Below are 15,544 nucleotides of genomic sequence, written 5' to 3'. Positions count from 1 at the left end.
AATCACCATATGTAGGGGAAAATACAAAATATTTACAAAAATTACTATGTGTTGGCTACCTCTTTGTAAAATTTCATAAAGAATATTTTGTAAATTGAGTTACATTTAGCTACAATTACCCATTTTTCCCTATATATGGCAACTTTGGGGGACACTCTATATTTGAATCTTTTGGTATAAATTTCTATTAAGTTTTATGACATTCTGTTATACAAAGGTCAGAGCGAATGTAAATAGAAACCAGCAGAATATTGTTTTCACCATGACTCGTTGGTATACAGCTATGACCTTGTCCTTACCATTAACAAAAACTTATTACACCAGCAGGACAGTGTCAGCCCTTTCGAGCTTTGTCAACTTGCATTATTTTCCTTCTTTAGTGCAGTCATAGGCCAAATTCCTATCTTCCCATCATCTTTGCTCACACTAATGTTAAAGAAAATAATATTGCATTCACACAAAATACACCAATGTTAATAGAGTCATGATTTAGTTTTGGACTATAAAGATGCAAAGTAGATCACTTTCTACTTTATTTTATGTACTTTTCTTTCTCTCTTCCATCTTTGGACTAAATAGTCCCCAGAATGAAAATTTCTTGGATGAATCTGAATAATCCCTCCCCCTTTTCTGGTAGAGACAATGTCTTCCTGTATTTCCTGGTTTGGTTTCCTATTCTGGGCTCAAGAGATCCTCCTACTTTGGCCTCCTAAAGAGCTAGGATTGCAGGTGGGAGCCACTGTGCCTTGCCAGAATGCAAGAATACTTCTTTGAGTATACTCGCACCTTTTCTCATGTTTTTGTCTCCCTCATTAGATTGTTAGTGCCTCAGTATAAGACATACAACGTGTTCCAGTCAGGGATGGATGGCTTACTATTTGCCTGCAGACCTATGAATCCAAATGAAAACACTTTATTTTCCTAATTCCAAAATTTCATTCAAATCTATCTCCTTCCTTCCAACTCCCAGAACCTGGTTCTAGTTCAAGCCTTCATTCTCTCTCACCTGATTACTGCAATCATTTTCTAATTATTTACCTAGCCTTTGGTCTCTGACCTCTGGCAATTCATCTTTGATTTCCTTCCCTATTATCTTTCAAAAAACACAGTTCTGATGTTATCGCTCCCTAGTGTATGTATGAAAGATTTCCATGGCTCCCATTGAGTATAAAATAAAATCCCTAGCTTGGCATTCAAGGCTGTACAACCTCCTCCTACCCTCCCTTTTCCAATTGCTGTTCCTAGGTTCTCAACCTGTGGGTCGTGAACTGTATTAAAGGGCCCATGACATTAGGAAGGTTGAGAACCACTGTTCTAGGAGCTATTGTTTGCCAAAAATATCTTTGCATGTTCTTATCCCCTGTCCTCTATCTTTCCCTTATGAGGACTTCTTCAGCTATTCGTAACTTGTTCTTTAATTAAAATCCAGCTAGGGCGGTGCCTGTGGCTCAAGGAGTAGGGCGCCGGTCCCATATGCCAGAGGTGGCAGGTTCAAACCCATCCCCGGCCAAAAAAAAATCCAGCTAAACAGGATCTTTTAACACCTTTCTTGCTGTTCCCAAACTTGTTCCTTCTCCTTTCCAGGGCATGTTGTTTATTTATTGATTTTACACTTGCCACCTGCTTTATACTCTAGAGATGGTCCTCTGTCTCTTCTTTATACTGTGAGGGTGTGGATGATTTATTCCCCTCTCTATGGCCACAGTTTAGCAAGTGGAGAGGGAGGAGGACAATAACCCTGCCTGGGAAATAAAAATGTTTCTAATGACTTAAGTGCATGGGAACTTTCCAGCCTGTTTCTTGTAAGTAATTCAAATTCTTTAATTATGGGCATCCTCCTTACCTGAAACAACTTCCTGGAATTAGGGTTCAGAGATCTTTTATAAACTGTTTCCTCAAGAAAGAGTTTGTAAGTTGTGAGTCAAGGACATTTTAAGTCACTCTATATATACATACAACTCAAAAATTTACACAAGGCATTCAGCCACGAACCACATTTCCTCTGTGCAAACTGTCTAGCGACAGACTTCCCTACAAGGAATTTTTACACGTAAGGCAAGAACACCTGTGCTCTCTTAACCTTTGTCAAAATATCTGACCAATGACAATATTTTGAAGCTGTAGGTGATTGGATTTTCTTTTGTAGACCACAGTTGTTAATTTTACTGATTATAGTTCCTGGTCCTGTCTTGGGGTCTACATCTAGTCTTTACACATAGCTTTCGAGACATCAGTCGTCCGCTACAGCTCTGTAATTAGCTGTTAATTACTTGTGTCAAGCGATTCCTGCGCGTGGTGGTTACTTCGCCTGCATTCATCATTAGCCATTTGATTCTGTGCCAGCAGGAAGTCCGGCTGCTGGGTCACTGGCCTCTCCAAAGCATGCACCAAGATCGCGGCCTCTCCAAGTCTATGTTTCATAGCGGGAATCCGGCAACACTAGTCTGCGGAGACCCATGCCGAAGATGGAGGAGGAGGAACACATTACGGCCTGCCAGCCGAGCACCGCCAGGTGGCGGGTATTCCGGAGAACCTTGTACGACAGCCCGCTGGCCTTCCCGAGAAGCAGCCGGATGCGCCAGGGGTAGCAAAGCACTGCGCGGCCCTTATAAGAGCTGCGGGGGGCGGGACACGGCCCGCGCGGGCGCGTGGAGGCCGTGGGAGGAGGCGGAGCGCGCGCGGCAAGGGAGGGGCGCGCAGGGCGGGGGCGCAGCGGTCTCTGCGGCCTGTGGCGCCGTCACCGGTCAGAGTCCCGCGGTTAGAGGGAGGCGCAGCTGCCGCTGCTGCTGACCGGGCGCGCGGGGACGGTTCGGGGCTTCGCAGGGGGCCAGCCTGCCTTCCCGGCGGGTCCGTTATCATGTCGCTGAGGCAGCGCCTGGCCCGACTGGCCGGCTGGCTGCAGGAGCCGCAGAAAGTGGCCCGTTTCCAGCGGCTGTGCGGGATGGAAGCGCTGCCAAGCGCTCCGCCGACCTGAGGGAGGATGAGGAGGCGGAGGCGCCCCGAGCCGGAGACCCCTGGCGGCGAGAGCGGCAGGCGAGGGCCCCCGGGGACGCGCGGCCGCCCGGGAGGACCGCAATCAGTGTCCCGCCAAGCCGGGCGGCGGCGGGGCCCCCAACGGCGTGCGGAACGGGCTGGCCGCCCAGCTGGGCCGGGCCTCGCCACGGCGCGCGGGCAACTCGCTGACCGGCGAGGAGGGCGAGCTGGCCTGCGTGAGCAACGGGCCGCTCTACTACCTGTTCTGCTTCGGCACGGAGTTGGGCAACGAACTCTTTTACATCATGTTCTTCCCCTTCTGGATCTGGAACCTGGACCCCCTGGTGGGCCAGAGGCTCGTGGTCATCTGGGTGCTGGTCATGTACCTGGGCCAGTGCACCAAGCACATCATCCGCTGGCCCCGCCGTCTCGCCGCCTGTGGTGAAGTTGGAGGTCTTCTACAACTCCGAGTACAGCATGCCCTCCACGCATGCCATGTCCGGCACCGCCATCCCCATTTCCATGGTCCTCCTCACCTATGGCCGCTGGCAGGTAAGAATCCCTCCCCTTTCCCCGCTCAGCTTGGGGCAATTAAAAGCTTGGAGTTCTCTTTGCTCTGTATAGTTATTTTAAATTTGGCCAGTCCCCTCCAAAATCTGTCTTTCTACCGTCTGTCAGTTTCCTCAAACAGGCCTTTCTGGGTTTAAAAAAATTAAGTAATAAGTGAAGCCTAGAGATTCGAATAATTTCTGTTGTGATACCAGAGCCCTTCTTAGAACCCAAAGGGAAAACCTTTAATGGAGTAATACATTATGGTTGGACTTTGAGTTTTTAAACTGCCTTAATTACTGGGCTCAGTGGGTAAGTTCAAACCCGCCCCGGCCAAACTGCAACAAAAAAATAACTGGGAGTTGTCGCGGGCCCCTGTAGTCCCAGCTACTGGGCAGGCTGAGGCAAGAGGCTCGCTTGCGCTCAAGAGTTAGAGGTTGCTGTGAGCTGTGACGCCTTGGCACTCTACCGAGGGTGAAATAGTGAGACTCTGTCTCTAAAAAATAAATTAACTGCTTTAATTCTTGTGTTGCGCAGTGAAAGTGTATTTTCCTTGTAACTGATTGTTAGGAAACTATGACCCAGTTTTATAGTTAACATATGTTGTTTTCCCTAAAACTTATTCTATTTCAGACATAGGTATTAGATAAAGTCATGAGATTCACTGAGACTGTTTATAAAACCTTAGTATAATTTCAAAACAAACGTGCTAGTTCCAAATAGTGAAGTAAAGAATTTTCAGCTGAAATCTACCCTTAATGGAAGTTAATGGAGCATGGTCTCAAGAGATGTTGTTGCTGTTTTGCTGATAGAAGGTTTAATAATCTTCTGGACCATTGATCTGCAAGTATCAATTGTTAGGCTACAACAGTGTTATTGTTGCAATAACTCTAAAAAATGCATGGTTTAAAAGTTTTTCTTAAAGATAGGGTCCTTAATCAGACTGGTGGGTTTATAAAAGTGGCAAATAGGACAGCAGGGTCAGCCTGACCATCAAAAAAGAGTTTTTTTTGTTTGTTTTTTGGAGACAGAGCTTCAAGCTGTCACCCTCAGTAGAGTGCTGTGATATCACAGCTCAGAGCAACCTCAAACTCTTGAGCTTAAGCAATTCTCTTGCCTCATCCTCCCAAGTAGCTGGGACTGCAGACATCCACCACAACACCCAGCTATTTTTTTAAGTTGAAATTGTCATTGTTTGGCAGGCCCCGGCTGGATTTGAACCCACCAGCTCCATTGTATGTGGCTGGTGCCCTAGCTGCTTGAGCTACAGGTGCCTAGCCAGGAAAGAGTTTTTAATGGTAGTTATTTTTATTTTGCCTACTTCTTTTGGCCCTCCAATTTTGAGTTCTCCATGGTCCATAAATGTTACTTAGGTTTAAAACTAATTATCTTTCTGCACTGGTCTTGTGTCTATTTGCAAGAAAAGGCAAAAAAAAAAAAAAAAAAAAAAACAAAACTAAATGTCTTTTGTATAGAAGAACTGTTTATTCTTAGATTTCTGGGATTGCTTTATTTGTCTTTTACATTGTTAAAAGATTTACTTATGCTGTAAATCAGTCCCTTAATTTAAGAATAAAGTGTGTTCCGTCTTCAGTGACAGTAAGGAAAAAAAAATAAAGTGCATGATTATGGCGATTCTAAGGAAGCAGACATCCTCTATTTTCCCCCTTTACTGAACAAAATCTTCTTAGATCGACAAATACACATTAATGCCAAAACTCCTTTCTGATAACCTTACCTATCCCACTTTTGATTTCAGTGTAGATAAAACTTTATCCCCCTAGATACTCTGTGTAGTGCATCTCTCTTAAAATAACATGGAAAATATGTAATGTGCATAGTGAGGATGACAGGATTAGGAGGGAAGCGTCATCTGGAAGTCTTTTCCTATTTGTGAAGCAATGCTGCCTGTTTGCACAATAAATCAGTATCTGAAATTTTTCGTTTAATCTAAATAGTTCATAATCTAAGATTGTCAGTGAACTGTGTTTGGCATGGTATTTGCTCACTAGCTGATGTTTCTCTTATTTTCATGGGACTTTTAGGATTCTATAAAAATAGGGCCTGTTATAACACCTCAGCAAGTAGCTATGTAGCTATGTTGTGTGCTTACATTGTAGTTTTTAAATGATCTAGTATTTAATTACCAGTTTAAATGATCTAGTATTCATGGTTATTTGAATTACCAAAATAAGCTTACATTATAGTTTGTTTTTTTTTTTTTGTAGAGACAGAGTCTCACTGTACCGCCCGCGGTAGAGTGCCGTGGCGTCACACAGCTCGCAGCAACCTCCAACTCCTGGGCTTAAGCGATTCTCTTGCCTCAGCCTCCCGAGTAGCTGGGACTACAGGCGCCCGCCACAACGCCCGGCTATTTTTTTGTTGTTGCAGTTTGGCCGGGGCTGGGTTTGAACCCGCCACCCTCGGTATATGGGGCCGGCGCCCTACCCCTTTGAGCCACAGGTGCCACCCATTTTGTTTGTCTTTTGAGTCTTTGCATGTCCGAAGTCTTCCTATTCCCCATCTTGTACTTGAGTTGTGAGAAATAGGACCTAGAATAAGGAACCCTCCCAAGGACAGTAAGATTGGGAATAGAAGAAATGAGTGCAGATATGTTGTTACTTATAATTGGGAGCTAACAGATGGGCACACACAAGCACAAAGAGCTGTAAAGGACCCTGGAAACCGAGAGTGGGGTGGGGATGAGGAATAAAATCTTACCTATCAGTACAATGAACATCGTTCTGGTGATGGGCACACTAAAAGCTCTGACTTAAGCATTATACAAGGTATCCATGAAAAAAAATTTGTATCCCCTTAAAATTTTAAAATAAAGGAAAAAAAGAAATGAATGTGGAGATAAAAAATGTGTGGTAAAGCTAATGACTGAAAATTCAGGAGTGAATTCTGGTTTGGGTTTTTTTTTTTTTTTTTGAGACAGAGTCTTATTGTGCCATCCTCGGTAGAGTGCTGTGGAGTCACAGCTCACAGCAACCTCTAATTCTTGGGCTTAAGCAATTCTCTGGCCTCAGCCTCCCAAGTAGTTGGGACTACAGGCGCCTGTCACAACGCCCGGCTATTTTTTTTTTTTTTTGGTACTTGTCATTGTTGTTTACCACGCCTGGGCCGGGTTTGAACCCACCAGCCCAGGTGTATGTGGCTGGCGCCCTAACCACTGAACTACAGGCACCGAGCTAGGAGTGGATTCTGGAAGACTTCCCAAATACACTTACCTGGAATGCAGTGTTGAAGCATGCAGAAAGTGGTGTCTTTTGTCTGCAATCCTAGCATTTTGGGGGGCAGAGGCCAGAAGTCTGAGACGACCCTGAGGAAGACAGAGAAGTTTTGTCTCTACAAAAAACAAGAAAATTAGTCAGGCACAGTGGAGCACGCCTGTAGTCCTAGCTACTTGGGAGACTGAGGCAGGAGGCTGCCTTGAGCCCAGGAGGTCAAGGTCGCAGTGAGCTATGATAACACCATGTCACTCCAGCAGGAGCAACAGAGTGAGAGACCCTATCTCAATTTCAGAAAGCGAAGAAAAGAAAGAAAGAAACAGGAGAAATGGAGATACCTTAAAATGGCAGGCTTATGTTCCCACCTTCCATCTGTAGATCCAGTGCTCAAGAGAGGTTTCAGTCAGTTGTGGAAAATAAGGGATACTCTATTTTTGTATATCTGCATTTGTAGCATTGTTCAAACTTAACCTCTCCAGGTACATTTCTGGCTGCTGTTAACTCTCCTCCTTCAGTAGCTGTTTCCATCTTGTGGCAAAATCTGAAGGAAACTAAAAAAAAAAAAAAAAAAGTGTAAAGCAATGTTTTTCAACCTTTTTTTTTTTTTTTAAATCTCACAGCACACTCAAACCTGTAGTTAAACTTCCATAGCACACTTAAATTATGTGGATCAAAAAAAAAGAAAAAGGAATATACTTACTGTGCCTTGAACTTCTTTTGGTAATAACTTAACCATCAGGTGTATCCAGATTAAGTAGAATTATTTTGAAGTATTTCTCTTTTTCTATTGTCTATAAGATTTGGCATGATCTGTTTTCAAAAATTATCTTTTATTTTTGTTTATAAATATTAGTTTTCTCTTCTTTGATACTTTGGGGAAAAAAATAATAAGAAGAGGTTAATCTGACTCCATACTGAACCTCAGAGTCAAAGCAGTCTATAATAGACATACTCTTATTTGACAATGTGAATGTTACTTTCTTTGCATTACTATTATTATTATTGCTTAATACTTTGTTGCAGCAATTGTCTGATTTCTTTTCTGAATGTGTTTGATTTCGTTCGTTCTTTGCAAGGTTTTTGTTTCTGTTCCCTACCTTAAACATTGTTATTGTTGTTACATTTTAAGCCTTTTTAATTTTGTGAAGGCAAAAAGTGGGAGCCTAGTGAACACATGTATATGTGAAAATAAAAAAATTAAAAAGTAAAAGAACTTAATCAATGATTTTTAAAAATTTCACAGCAGATCTAAGATCCTCTCATAGCACACGAGTGTTCTAAGGTATAGAATAAAGAGTTTCTAAGCTGGCTGGAGGTGATGGCTGCACCTGTAGTCCCAGCACGTTGGGAGGCCAACACAGGTGGATTGTTCGCTCTCAGGAGTTCCAGACCAGTCTGAGCAAGAGCAAGACCCCGTCGCTACTAAAAATCAAAAAAACTAGAAGGGCATTGTGGCAGTTGCTTGTACTCTTAGCTATTTGGGAGACTGAGACAGGAGGATTGCTTGGGCCTAGGAGTTTGAGGTTGCTGTGAGCTAGGATGCCTCGACACTCTATCCAGTGCACAGAGTGAGACTCTGTCTCAAAAAAAGAAAAAATAGTTTCTAAGCAATGGGTGATGAGGGAGAATAGAAGTAAGAGACAGGCTGACAAACGGAAGGTCAGTAAAGGGATCACGTAGTTCTACTGAACAGAGTTTGTCACGAGAGGCTGGCTCTGGCTCTGTGCAGAAAGAATGTCCACAATTTTTCAAAGAGCAACATGAGGATATAATAACTTTTATGCTACTTGTTTTCTCCCTAATGGAAGCTTCATTTTCACTGGGTCTTCTTCAAACTCTCCTCCTGTCTGGAAACCTGGTAGCAGAAATAATGGAACAGCTATCCCTGCTGCCTGTGTCTGAGCACTGTAGCTATTGAGAAGAAATACCCCTAACTTCACTGAGCTTCGATGTCCAGATTTCAGATCTGGTAAAGTGCTAATGACAAGCCTACTGAAGAGAAATCCGGGACAGTCCGAACCTGACCCTAATCTGTTCCCCAGTTCCTACCCTTCCATCTCTTCAGTACTTTTGGATATTTGCTAGTTGTCTTTGATTTCTACTGTTTAACTTCAGTGCGTGTAAGTGTTATTTTGCTTGTATGTATCCTAATTAAGAGTAACTAGAATTTTTAATCATAGGATTCATGTCTGGGAAAATTCTCCATTATTATTTGTCTCTGAATATTTATCTTCCATTCTCTCTTCATCTCCTCTAGAAGTTTTTACTAGAGGCATTCTGGTTTTTATATTCCTTAAATTTTCTTTCACATAGTATTCTTTTTCCTTTTTGCACTACCTTCTGGTTTTTTTTTTTTTAAATCACATCTCTCATTCTCTCTCTGTTCTTTTCTATAATGTTCTTTCCAGCCCCCTCCTCAGAGTCCCTACTGTTTCCTAAATACACTTTCATATTATTGGTCTCCTTCAGTGTCTGGTCTTTTGTTACATTTATGGTTGGCTCTTTTGACTTTTGTTGACTTTTGACTTTTCTGCTTCCTTTCCTGTTTTTGACGGAGTTCATCCTCCGAGTTATTTGTTGTGGGAATTCTATGTGTTCTATTTATGAAAGGTCCTTATGGAATCATTTCTAAAGGCTCTGCTAAGGCCCCATGGGTTTGTTTCTCTGGTTCTATCTGAATTTTTGTTTTATTTATTTATTTTTGAGATAGTCTGACTCTGTTGCCCAAGCTAGAGTGCCATGGCATCAGACTAGCTCACAGCAACCTCAAACTCCTGGGCTGAAGTGATCCTCCTGCCTCAGTCTCCTGAGTAGCTGGGACGCCAAGCGCCTGCCAAAACACCCGGCTAGCCCATTGCTCAGGCTGGTCTTGAACTCCTGAGCTCAAGGCATCCTATGCTTCCCAGAGTGTTAGGATTATAGGCATGAGCCACAGCCTAAAGGAGCTTTGTATATAGAAAGAACATGCTATAAATGGGGACTTCTGACAAGCCTGTAAATATGCATAATATGAAGATATTGGGACAATATGGGCCAGATTTTTGACTTGGGGTTTCTTCACCTTGAAGGCCACAATTGTACTCATGCACTTGTAGCAGAGGCTTTGGGTTTTGATTTGTCTTGGTGACTTCTTCACCATTTGTGCCCAGCCTGTTGGCCGGTTTCCATGTATATCTACGTAGACCAGTGCTGGACTTTTCTCTGTACCTCTAACAGGCCAAGCAGCCTTTTCCAGCTGCTCACTTAAGGCAGAGAACACAATTACAGTTCAACCCTCTGCAGGAGACTGCAATTATGGTGTCAAGTCCTTTTTTCTTCAAAGGCTTTTAAGTCGTAGCCCCTAAGCCTTTTTTATTCACTTCTGATCCTTCGGGGCTATTTAACTTTCATAATCACTGTTCTGACACTGAGTTTCTCTTCATTTATTGGCACCTGGAAAGAGAAGAACCAGGAAGACTATTTGTAGCTGATAAATAAGAGGGTTTGAAAATTAAAAGACAAAACCGATGCAATTTCCTTGTACTTGTGATATACATTTGTCCTACTATTTATGATTTAACTTCAAATAGCTAAATGTTGTACTAATTTGTAATATTTATCTAAGTTTGTGTAGACTTCTTTTTTCAAGTTAAAGTTATCATTTTCTGTCTGGTTTCAGAGAACCACAAAACTTCCACGTTGGAAGAGTGGGTGCTCGAGGGGAAGCAGGGTAAAGTGCATAGGATAGGGTTATAGGTTCAGGCAGATGGATTTGAGTTCATTTGCTGGCTGCAGGAATAACTGGCTGTTTCACCTTGGGTGATTTACTTAATCTCTCAAGACTTCACTTCTCCATTAACAAAGTGGATACACTAAAACCCATCTAATATAGTTGTAGAGAGGATTAGAAGTGATCACAGTAGTAACTTACCAGTGAGTAGTAAATTGAGTATTATAATGTACTCAACCCTCAGACAGGTGCTTTACTGTATTATCTCTTAATGTATGTGAGATCCTTAGTCCAATGCCTGACACACAATAAATGTCCAACAAATGTAGCTATTAGTCTCATGTAAATTTCATCCTAGCCAGAACTGATCTCCCAGCACACCTTTCACCCCACCCCACCCCTATCATTAGTCTACAAGCCTTTACTTGAATAGGATTTGGACTAGGAATGGTGGCCCAAGCACCTGTAATTCCAGCTACCTGGGAGGCTGATGCAGGAGGATAACTTGAGGCTGGGAGTTTAAGACCAGCCTAAGCAACACAAGGAGGACCACATACCTACAAAAAGTAGAACTACTTGGCAGATGTGGTAAGGTGCACCTGTAGTTCCAGCTACTCAGGAGGCTGAGATAGGGGGATCACTTGAGCCCAGGAGTTTGAGGTTGCTGTGAGCTATGATGATGCCACTGTACTTTAGCTTAGACAACAGATGGAGATCCCATCTCCACAAACAAACAAATAGAAACAAAAATAAAAATTAAAAATACACTGAGCATGGCAGCTGATATCTGTAAACCTAGCACTTTGGGAGGCCAGGGCAGGAAGATCATTTGAAGCCAGGAGCTCAACATCAGCCTAAGACAAAAAAAGAAGACACCGGTCTCTAAAAAATAAAAATAAAAAATTACCTGGGAGTGGTGTCTTGTACCTCCCAGCTACTTGGGAAGGTGAGGCAGGAAGATTGCTTGAGTGTGGAAGTTGGAGGTTACAGTGAGCTGTGGTCTGGCATGAGACCTATCTGTCAAGCCAGACCACAGCTCACTGCAAGCTGGGCAATAAAGCTAGACCTTGTGTCACAGAAATAAATAAATGATAGATAGAACTCAAGCTTTGGAGTCAGACTCTGTGGATTCAAATTTGCCATTTTCTAGCTGCCTGGCCTTGGGCAAATAAATTCAGTTTCCCCTTTTTTCTCTTTTTTCTTTTTGTATAGAGCTGGAGTCTTGCTTTGTTGCTCAGGCTGGTCTAGAACTCCTGGCCTCAAGTGGTCTTCCTGCCTTGACCTCCCAAAGTACTGGGATTACAGGCCTGAGCCACTGCACCCAGACCCAGTTTCCTTATCTTCACTTGATCGTAGCCAAAAGGTGAGAAACATGCCCAGTTTCCTTATAGTTAAACTGAGGATAATAATACTTCCTTCTAGGATTTTCTTTTTTTTCTTTTTTTTTTTTTTTTGAGACAGAGTCTCAAGCTGTTGCCCTGAGTAGAGTACTATGGTGTCACAACTCACAATCACATCAAACTCTTGGGCATAAGTGATTCTCTTGCCTCAGCCTCCCAAGTAGCTGGGACTACAAGTATCTGCCGCAATGCTTGGCTATTTTTTGTTGTTGTTGTTGTAGCAATTTTCACTGTTGGTTTTTTAGCTGACCCAGGCTGGGTTTGAACCCACCAGCCTCGGTGTATGTGGCCAGTGCCCTAGCCACTGAGCTATGGGCACCGCCCTTCTTTTCTAGGATGATTTTGAAGGATACAATCAGTTAATTCATGTAAACTATTTAGAATAGTAATTGGTACATTGTAAATCTTCAATAAATTATGGCCTTTCTTTTTTTTTCTTTTAACTCTTCTAACACTTTAATTTTTTTTTTTTTTTTTTTGTAGAGACAGAGTCTCACTGTACCACCCTCGGATAGAGTGCCGTGGCGTCACACGGCTCACAGCAACCTCTAACTCCTGGGCTTCCGCGATTCTCTTGCCTCAGCCTCCCTAGTAGCTGGGACTATAGGCGCCTGCCACAACGCCCGGCTATTTTTTTTTGTTGTTGCAGTTTGACCGGGGCTGGGTTTGAACCCGCCACCCTCGGCATGTGGGGCCAGCGCCCTACTCGCTGAGCCACAGGTGCCGCCCAACACTTTAATTTTTTAAGAAAAAGTGGGAACCAAATTTTACAGTGAACAAGCATTCCAGGATGGAGGCTATTGCAAATTGAGTCAGAACAGGACAAGCCTAAGTGAATAGGGCTGCCTGAAACATTTCACATCTGGCTATGTCCTATTTCCATGGGCTATGCTTTTCTTGAGCTGTTGGAAGGCTATTACTTTAACTACTACTAGAAATTTAACTACTTCCTCCAACAACTCATTTTATTTTGGGAGTGTTCTAGCATGAATAACTCCTCAATTCGAGCTAAAATCTGCCTTTCTGTGGTATCTATCAGTTGGCTCTATTTTTTTTTTTTTCAATTTGAAAGCAGTTACAGTTTATTAACTGACCAGATTACAAAAACAATCAGGGCAGATACCTTAGTTCATTCTTCTAATAAGCCTATTGATTTTATCTTCCCTGTTACCAGCATCTCCACCTTGTACAAAGTGGGTTGTTTTTTTCTTCATCCCTCCCCGTGGAGATGATAACTTAAAGGGCCGCAAGAAGTTATTTGCTTCTTTGAAGCGTTTTCCAACAGTATAGATCTCATGAATCAGATCCTGCATGCAGATGATGCCATATTTACCAAGAGACTGCGCAATCAAACTGTTATCAGTCAACGCAATTCGTTTCTTATTGATTTTGCCATAACCACACTTGTAGATTAGCTCATTTACTGACTTCAGATTTGGGTACCCCCAAGCAATATATGGTTCTACAGTCCTCAGCATGTTAATGGAAGCCTTGTCGAGCTTAACAAAAGTTCCATTGAAGATCTGGCGAAGGCGAAGAAGCTGCAACACTTTTCGGACCTTTGGACTCACACCATCGATACCTCTGATCCTGATGACAAATGCCAATTTTGGTTCTGCAGGTACATAGAAGTTGCCAGCTTTTCTTGCCATCCTAGCCATCCGAATCTCAGTTCTGTACATCTGCCTATATTCTTTATGATAATGCTTAGCTTCTTCATAGATAAGCTTCCTCCTTGCCTTTCGAAGCATCTTTTGGGCACACTTCTTTCTCAGACGCTTGATTTTCAGCTCTGCGAAATTCTTTCGCTTTTTTTTTTAAGGGTTTCTGGCACAGCAGGAACATTCTTTTTCTTCTCTTCAACAGCCGCCATGGTTCCAGCCGGAAAAAGAGGCAGTTGGCTCTATTTTTGCCTTCTGTAGTGCCATGGGGAGAAATCTGTTTCTTCAAGTATTTTTCATAGGCATGATTTTGAGTCCTCTCACCATCCTAACAACCTCCTAAGAGCAGGTCTTAGATGCCCACCCTCCTACAGTGGGAACACTACCCCCCAAGTAGTGTCTGATCAGTTGGAGGACTGTCACACTCTAAATATCACGTATCTGGTCAACCTTTCATACACTTAGCTTTCACCATGGACAACCAAACTCGTTCCTAACTGGCACAATATTTACATCTGTTACATCTCAATTCTCTTGGCCAGGCTGAGGCCTGGGGAGTTTACAATTAATTGATCACAACAAGTTACAGATCATTCCTCAAAAAAGAGGATATATTGGCTGGACTCCTGTAGCACAGTGGTTACGGCACCAGCCATGTACACTGAGGCTGGTAGGTTTGAGCCCAGCCCGGGCCTGCTATACAACAATGACAACTGCAACAAAAAATAGCTAGGCATTGTGGTGGGCGCCCGTAGTCCCAGCTACTTGGGAGGCTGAGGCAAGAGAATCACTTAAGCCCAAGAGTTTGAGGTTGCTGTGAGCTGTGATGCCATATCCCTCTACTGAGGGTGACATAGTGAGACTCTGTCTCCAAAAAAAATAAAATAAAATAATTACGCAAACAGTTGTTAGTAATGTTATCCAAAAGTGCCAATTAAACTGATGTATCTTGGAGGTAGAGGTAAATATCCAATATATCCTTTTTTTTGAGACAGAGTCTTACTACATCACCCTAGTAGAGTGCTGTGGCATCACAGTTCACAGCAACCTCAAACTCTTGGGCTTAAGTGATTCTCTTGCCTCAGCCTCCCAAGTAGCTGGGACCACAGGTGCCTGCCACAATGCCCAGCTATATTTTGGTTGCAGTTGTCATTGTTGTTTAGCAGGCCCTGGCTGGGCTCAAACCCACCAGCCTTGGGGTATGTAGCTGGAGCCCTTATTCACTGAGTTACAGGCACTGAGCCTGTTTGTGTAAATTTTATTTAAAATTACTCCTCTTGCGTTGCCCATCGCTCAGTGGGTAGGCACTGGCCACACACACCCAGGCTGGTGGCTTCGAACCTGGCCTGGGCCTGCCAAACAACAATGACACATACAACCAAAAAAATAGCTGGGCATTGTGGCGGGCACCTGTAGTTCCAGCTACTTGGGAAGCTGAGGCTAGAGAATCGCTTAAGCCCAAGCACTCTATCCAGGCACTCTATCCAGGGTGACAGCTTGAGACTCTGTCTCAAAAAACAAACAAACAACTTTCTTATCACCAGAACAGTCACTCTCCAAAATTATTTATTTATTAATATTTTAAGTAATAAGGTGCTTCACTTACTTTTCCTTTCATTTGGCAGGCCTGGGCAGGATTCGAACCCACCAGCTCCTTTGTATGTGGCTGGTGTCCTAGCCTCTGAGCAGGCGTGGTGATAAGAAAGTTAATGAACATTGAAAAGAGGAGATTTTTTTTTGATGCTTGGTGCCTGTAGCTCAAGCGGCTAAGGCACCAGCCACATACACCAGAGCTGGCAGGTTCGAATCCAGCTAGAAACAGAAAATAGCCAGGCATTGTGGCGGGCGCCTGTAGTCCAACTACTTGGGAGGCAGAGGCAAGAGAATTGCTTAAGCCCAGGAGTTGGAGGTTGCTGTGAGCTGTGATTCCACGGCACTCTACTCAGGGTGACAGCTTGGGGCTCTGTCTCCAAAAAAAGAAAAGAGGAGATTTTTATAATCACAGGAACTGTATTAAAG

The 15,544-nt window shown here is 43.2% G+C and overlaps 1 pseudogene; it reads left to right on the top strand.

The window, feature by feature from the left end:
- The first annotated feature begins 2,857 nt into the window (after positions 1 to 2,857).
- The window catches only part of LOC128579128 (sphingosine-1-phosphate phosphatase 1-like), a 73,356-nt pseudogene continuing 60,669 nt past the window's right edge, over positions 2,858 to 15,544 (top strand).

This window comes from Nycticebus coucang, chromosome Y, assembly GCF_027406575.1.
Source record: "Nycticebus coucang isolate mNycCou1 chromosome Y, mNycCou1.pri, whole genome shotgun sequence".
Classification (NCBI taxonomy): domain Eukaryota; kingdom Metazoa; phylum Chordata; class Mammalia; order Primates; family Lorisidae; genus Nycticebus; species Nycticebus coucang.
The sequence above is the reverse complement of the archived record's forward strand: the minus strand, read 5'-3'. Positions and strand labels throughout refer to the sequence as shown.